Genomic DNA, 6,546 nt, shown 5'->3' with positions numbered 1-6,546 from the left:
AGAGAGAGAGAGAGAGAGAGAGAGAGAGAGAGAGAGAGAGATTCACATCTCCAAAGAAATACATTGGCATGAGAATCATTTGCATAACAGGCTCGACAACTTTGTTAGTCTTTCTTTCCTTTGTTGGTTTTGTAACCTTCAAGGCCACACAGCATGTCACACTGCAACTTAGTAGGCTTCTTAGCTATGCGAGGAATGCAAGTTAATGCTGATAAACTTCTGGCCTTTTGAAGGGGCCGAGGTTTCATCATCAGGGGAGGAAGCTGGAGAAAAGACAGAGTTTAGTTACAAGTTACTCTGTGCATTTGGATTTTACGTGCAAAGATCGACTTCATATCAACTGAAGCATAAGAGTTGATGCATTATAGATCAAAACAACCATACAGTGTGTCATTCAACTTAGCTCCACCTCAACCAAATACCAGAGTACCTTGCTACTTACACATTAACACTCATGGGGGGGCATTTTTCATCATGAGTAGCCTACTTTTACTTTTGATACTTTAAGTGTGCAACATTTAGCTGATAATGCTCATATTTATGTACTTTTCTGTTGCAATTTTACAACAGGACTTTTGTATTGCTACTTTTATCTGAATACTTCTTCAACAACTGGTCTAAGATATATGGACACCGGTGACTCAGTCCGACTGGTTGCATGGAATTACATTATCTACTGTATGTACTTTGAAATGGGCATGGACCCAGTGGATAACTTCCAGATATCTTTCAAGTGACATTGTTCCCACACAATTAAACAACCTGTTTGTAAGCACCTTGATAAGTTGACTTATGGAGCATCAAATAGTGGTTTTGTCTGGACTCAGCAGGTCATAACAGGCCTATACTAATTGTAGTAATTTAATTTGAGGTATTTGCCCAATCTGGCAGCTGAGCTAATGTCTCCCTTGTAGTCTACTAGGCTCAAAAATGCAGTAAAAGTCCTGTTTGATACAGGTTGCACTGCCGACTATCGATCATCTCAAATCTGCACGCGCCGGCCAATGAGGTCGCGCGGAGGCGGTCCGTTGCTAAGGAGGAAGTTTGGTTGAGTCTCCGTGTAGCAGCCATTCAGCGGCAGTGGCTGAAGCGATTGGACTGCGAGCGTCTCTTCCGACTCTTTCTGTGGAATTTGAATTATTTCGGCACGGCACGGTTCGTGGAACATAGGTGACGGCCTTGACGGTGCATCTTCTGGTCGCAGCGGTGGTCACAGGTAGGTTTGAAAAATGTATATCTATATTAGCCTGTCCGGTTAGCGCTTGTTAGCTCGCCTAGCTAAGCAGCACTAGCTTGGGTTTTTCGGATGCGGCACACGCAGCTATGTTAGCTGCCCGGCTCTTAGCTCCCCGGAGAGCCGCTTACATGGCTTTGAGCTGGCTCGCTAACCTGAGTAGAAAAAAAAAGAATGAGTAAGATGTAAACTGTGCGGGTGTTTACCATCCTTCACTGGGGATGTACAGGGCTTCCTTTGCGCCACCGAGTTAGCTAAGAGGTTATTTAGCTAGCTAAGCTTAGGTAGTTAAGTAGCTACACTTACCTGGTTAACTTTAAGAGGTGAACATTACTCAGCGAAAATAATGAACCGAGCTCGGACTGAAATGATGAAATAGCTGATAGATAGCACATTGGTTCCCAAACTTTTTAACGTCAAGGGACCCCTACATTTTCACAAATGAAACTACGGGCTCCCATCAGGGTTTTTGTTAGAGGTTTTATTACAGAAAGTGTATGATTAATTAGGTTTTTGTTTGTTTCCGTGTCATGCACACGAAGTGTCAAGCCCTCACTTGCTTACAAGACGGCAACATTTCAGTTGCTGTATTTAAACATTTTATGATTTATTTCACAAAATGATATTTTTTTTTCACAGCTCATTCTTTAAGTATTCCGTCTTCTCTTATGAGCTTGGCAATAAAATCTGCTATGAAAAAGGTTCCTTTCTTAAAGCACGACTCACGTGTTTCGTAATCATCCATCCAGAAGAATTCATCCCACATAGAGGACATTTTTAGTAAAAAAAAAAAGAAAGAATTATAGTGAAAATAAATGTTTTCTCTTTTTTGCATTGACCCCTTGCAACCCCCTAAAGGGCCCCTGGGGGTCCCCGGACCCCACTTTGGGAACCACAAGGCTAGCACATCATTCTTCGATTGTCACACGGACCACTGTGTGTTGTCATCGCTCCTGATGCAGGCTTGCATTAGCCCGGTGTATTCATCTGCAGTTAAGTTTCGTCACATAGCAAGTTAGTAACCATGTGTCACAACAGGGCTGTTACAGTCGAAACGTAAGGTTAAAAAAAGACAGCTGCTCATATGTTAAGCACTTAGCCAACCGACAGGTTGATTGCCCCGAAGATATAAACTGGAACTTTGTGATCATGTGGCCCAGATTGTCTTATATGGTAATGCTGTCATAGCTTTTACGGGAGTTTACTTCTTAGCACAACAACTGATCAGATAAACATCAGTGGGCAGATCACCTTCCACATGCAGTGTTCACAAAGATAGCTCTGGGATGGATTGGGTATTTGCCACAGCAGCTCGCCCATTGGACTAAAACATCCCGCTTATTGGACAGCATCCACATGTGGATGCTCTCATTAGCCATAATTGTTGAGTCATTACTTTGTTGTTAATGGGGTGGTAGTGATGTTTGTAACTTATACATAATACAATCTGAGTTTGGCTCAGTTTGGCATCACAAGGTATGTAAAACACTAGGTACATGCCAGTGTTTTGTTCTTACCATTGTGAGGAGAAAATCAGAAAGTCTTAATCTTTAATAAACTGATGGTACAGGTTCATTGGGCTGCAACCCAAAAATTATTTTAATTATTGACTAATCTGCCAGTTAAGCTCTCTAATTGCTTTGGCTTCGGAAATGTCAGAAAATTGTAAAAAATGCACATTACATTGTCCCAGAGCCAAGTATGAGGTCATCATATTGCTTGTTATATAATCCTAACAACAGTCCTAACCCCGAATATATTTAATTTCCTATCAGATATGACATAGAAAAGCATAAAATCCACACATTGGAAAGCCTCAACCCAGCAAATATTTGGCAATTTTGCTTGGAAAATCACTGAAATTATGAATCAATTGCGTACCAAAATAGTTGCAGATTAATTTTTTGGTGATCCACTAATGGATTAAATGACTAGTTCGCTAATGTTGCTAAGTATTTATGGTGATGGCACAAAGTATTTCTAACCATTTGGAAATTGTATATATGTCTTCCGGAAGGGAATTTGATGTCTCCCCATCCAAAGAGATAAGAGGGATTTCTTTTTACCCCAAATGTTAAAAGTAATTTACAGCTTAACTCATCTGCAGAATGAGGGAGGCAAGGTTGGCTATCTGCCACCAAACCCACTGTTCAAGTCTGTCAGCTGTTTGAGAGCAGGAGAATGCAACAGCTAGTCCCTATCTAAAGCTTTGTGATTCACTCTGTGGGAGAAACCAGCGTTACTCTCAGCAGTTCACACTGTTCTCAAAGGAGAGGCCCTTTCTTGGCAGTAAGCGGTACATGTGAATGCTGAGTAGTGATGCAACATGGGTAGATAAACTTGCTGCGCGATGACGACGCAGTCAAAGGGCTTCACTTTTGTCCCCTGCTAGCAGCATGATAGTCAAGCTTCTTGCCACTTATGGTCAAAGCAGTGTGAGCTTCAATGTACTTTTACACCATCAAACGGTCTGGATCAGGACAATGTGTCCAAGTCTTGACTGCAAGCGCATCCTGTTAAAAAAAAAAAATATTATACCATCTATATTCATCTACATACTCTGCCATGGCGCTAGGCCTAGGGATATGCCATTGATCCAATTCGATTCTTTCACGATACATGGGTGCCAATTAAATTTGTATTAGTTTCATTTTCGGGGATTTGATGGTATCGAGTATTGCGATTTTCTATTCCATCTTTAACAAAAACAAAAGTTGAATAATATACTTCTAGAGACAATATATCATGAGCCATTTCTAAAAATTATTTTTTTTTATCTGAGAAGAATGCACATGACATGTCAGCCAGACATTTATTTCCAAGGGGCAGTGGTGACCTAAAAGTTAGAGAAGCGAGTCTGTGACCGAGATGTCGTTGGTTCAATCCCCAGACCGAAAGGATAAAAGAGGTGGGGAAGAGAGAGCGAGAGAGCAGTGCTAGTCTCTCCTTCTGTATGTATTTTGATACTTGATGATCTAAGTTGAAGTATCTATTTTAGAAAACGTTGCCAAAAAAAAATCACAATCTAGATTTATATCAGCAAAATATCTCGTTAGTACAGTACTCGAGTAAATGTACTTAGTTACATTCCACCACTGCTTTTGGCTGCAGTTTTGATTCGGGCCATTGAATGTGCTGGCTGATGTTGTCATCCAAAACTTGTGGTTTTTGTCAACATCACAGCTCAACAGAAGTGAGGGCCCACTAGGCATATTTGGAGTGATTTAATACAATGCGCAACTGTTTACTTATATAGTTTGGTTAGTGGGTGAAGGTGAGAATAAGGACATGTAAACTGAAAAGTAAGGTTCTGATCCAAGTTGTGTGACTTAATATGACATGTGTACACAAATGCACCAAAATAAACATGTCTGCTATGGCTAAGCACAGAGAAAATAGATTACATGTTTATTAAATTACATGTAAAATGATTCTAGTGATGCCTTCAGAGGACACATGTTCATGTGAGCATCATTAACACCACCTGGTTCCATGTAGGAACTGGTATCCTTTGCATCAATAGAAAGAAGGCATAGGCTGCTGTCTGCACTTGTTAGGGCTCCATATGCTGAGCTGATTGGGACTGGGTCCAACAGAGACACTCTGAGAAGATTCAACCAGAGGGGAGGTTTTAGAATCAGGATCTCAAATGTGCAGCTGACCCTCTTTCAACATAAGTAGCCTAAAATAGGTACGCTGGAACTTCAGAGTTGGATTGAACCCTCTTGATGTGTTTGTTGGTACTGCTAACCCTAACCCTTATCCTCATCCTCTTCTACAGAGGGGCATTCTTGCTGTTGGTCATGACCTGTTCACATAATGAAACGTCTGTTTCAAAAGCTGATTGTACACAAACCCAGACATACACAAAAGAAAGACTAAGGAGCATCTTGGACCATACTTTAGGTTAGGATGTTAGGAAACCGAACATGTTCATATTTGTTGGATTGTAACATATTACATCCTGACATTGACATTGCATCCTGAGTCTCCATAGTGTGTGCTTAGTACAACAACCAACCCCCACAAACAGATCGCATGTCCTTATCTAGCATGCTATCGCAATTATATGTGGACTATAGGAGCTGACAATGCATTAGAACAAATCAAAAAGCAACTCACAATATAAGCAACTACTCACAGTCACAACCATAGCAGCCATGCAACATTTTCCCTCCACAGCGCTTTGCATTCTTTGTCTACTGTCAGTTAAGACTAGTTATGTTACCACTGTGCACTTAATCTCTCTGTTTTACACAAACATGCAGTATGTGTATCTGTAGGTTATTTCTTTGGCTTTGACAGTGCTCATTTGAAAAAGTAAAAGCAGTGGGCGTTCCATGGTGTTTTACCGCTTTAAACACTGTTCTTTGAGTGTCCCCATTTGGGACAATATCTTTAGCTCTTAATTGGGTCCAAGGGGCATTAATCTCCTCATTTTGCCCTGGCTGTTGTGTGGATTAGAGAGGGTGGGGGGTGCGTTACTGGATGCAAGGAGTTGCCTTTCGGGTTTGCGTCGATACCACTCCTCCCTGGGTATGGTTTGGGGTTCAGGGACTCCTTTTGTCTCTCTGGCCCCTCTATATAGAGTGATACCTGAGCCTCCTGCGCTGCAACAGCTCATGCTTTATTCAGTCCTGTGATCTCTGCTTTAATTAGGAGTGACCCAGGACAGGCTGACCGGTGGTGTATCTCACAGGGTGGGAACTTAGTAACTGTGTTAGACATCTTAGACTTTTGGCTGAGGTATGTTTGTCACCTCACAAAGACACCATCCTTATTTATTTTTTTGAAAGATTTTTTTGGACATTTTCGGGCCCTACCCTTAACAGAACAGCTGAAGACACAAAAGGGGAGAGAGATGGGGAACGACATGCAGCAAAGGGCCGCAGGTCGGAGCTGAACCCGGACCCCTGCGTCAAGGAACAAACCTCAACACATGGATGGCCGCTCCACCAACTGAGCTATCCGGCCATCCAAGACACTATCCTTTACCAAAACTATATAGTTGACTTAAAAACTCACCAATGAGTTACAAATACCTTGAGTTGGGTATACAATTAGGGAATCAGTTTTGGATTTGGCCTTGTGATTAAAACGATTTCCGCCCTTGTTCTCTTGGTTCTCTCTTTCTGGCTTCTCAGGTCCACCAATACTACTGTATATTTACCAATATTTAAGAATACAATTTAAAGATTTGTGATTTTGTTTTGAGGTTTGTTACGTTGTACGACCAAATGTCTGGTAAAAACGTTTTACCACATACGAGTAGGTAACGATAATCACGATTATTTTGATCAATATTGTGATCA

General features: G+C 41.4%; 2 protein-coding genes across 3 annotated transcripts in view; both read left to right on the top strand.

Moving 5' to 3' along the window:
• galnt16 (UDP-N-acetyl-alpha-D-galactosamine:polypeptide N-acetylgalactosaminyltransferase 16) overlaps positions 1 to 6,546 on the top strand; it is an 80,472-nt gene that overhangs the window by 63,750 nt on the left and 10,176 nt on the right. The gene's annotated exons all lie outside the window — the stretch shown is intronic.
• Positions 1,023 to 6,546, top strand: part of numb (NUMB endocytic adaptor protein) — a 51,883-nt gene continuing 46,359 nt past the window's right edge. For both annotated transcript variants that reach the window (XM_032511078.1, XM_032511077.1), the window contains exon 1: positions 1,023 to 1,216. The gene's annotated coding sequence lies outside the window, so the exon portion shown is untranslated. The remainder of the gene's footprint in view (positions 1,217 to 6,546) is intronic.

This window comes from Etheostoma spectabile, unplaced genomic scaffold (genome assembly GCF_008692095.1).
Source record: "Etheostoma spectabile isolate EspeVRDwgs_2016 unplaced genomic scaffold, UIUC_Espe_1.0 scaffold314, whole genome shotgun sequence".
Lineage (NCBI taxonomy): Eukaryota > Metazoa > Chordata > Actinopteri > Perciformes > Percidae > Etheostoma > Etheostoma spectabile.
The sequence above is the reverse complement of the archived record's forward strand: the minus strand, read 5'-3'. Positions and strand labels throughout refer to the sequence as shown.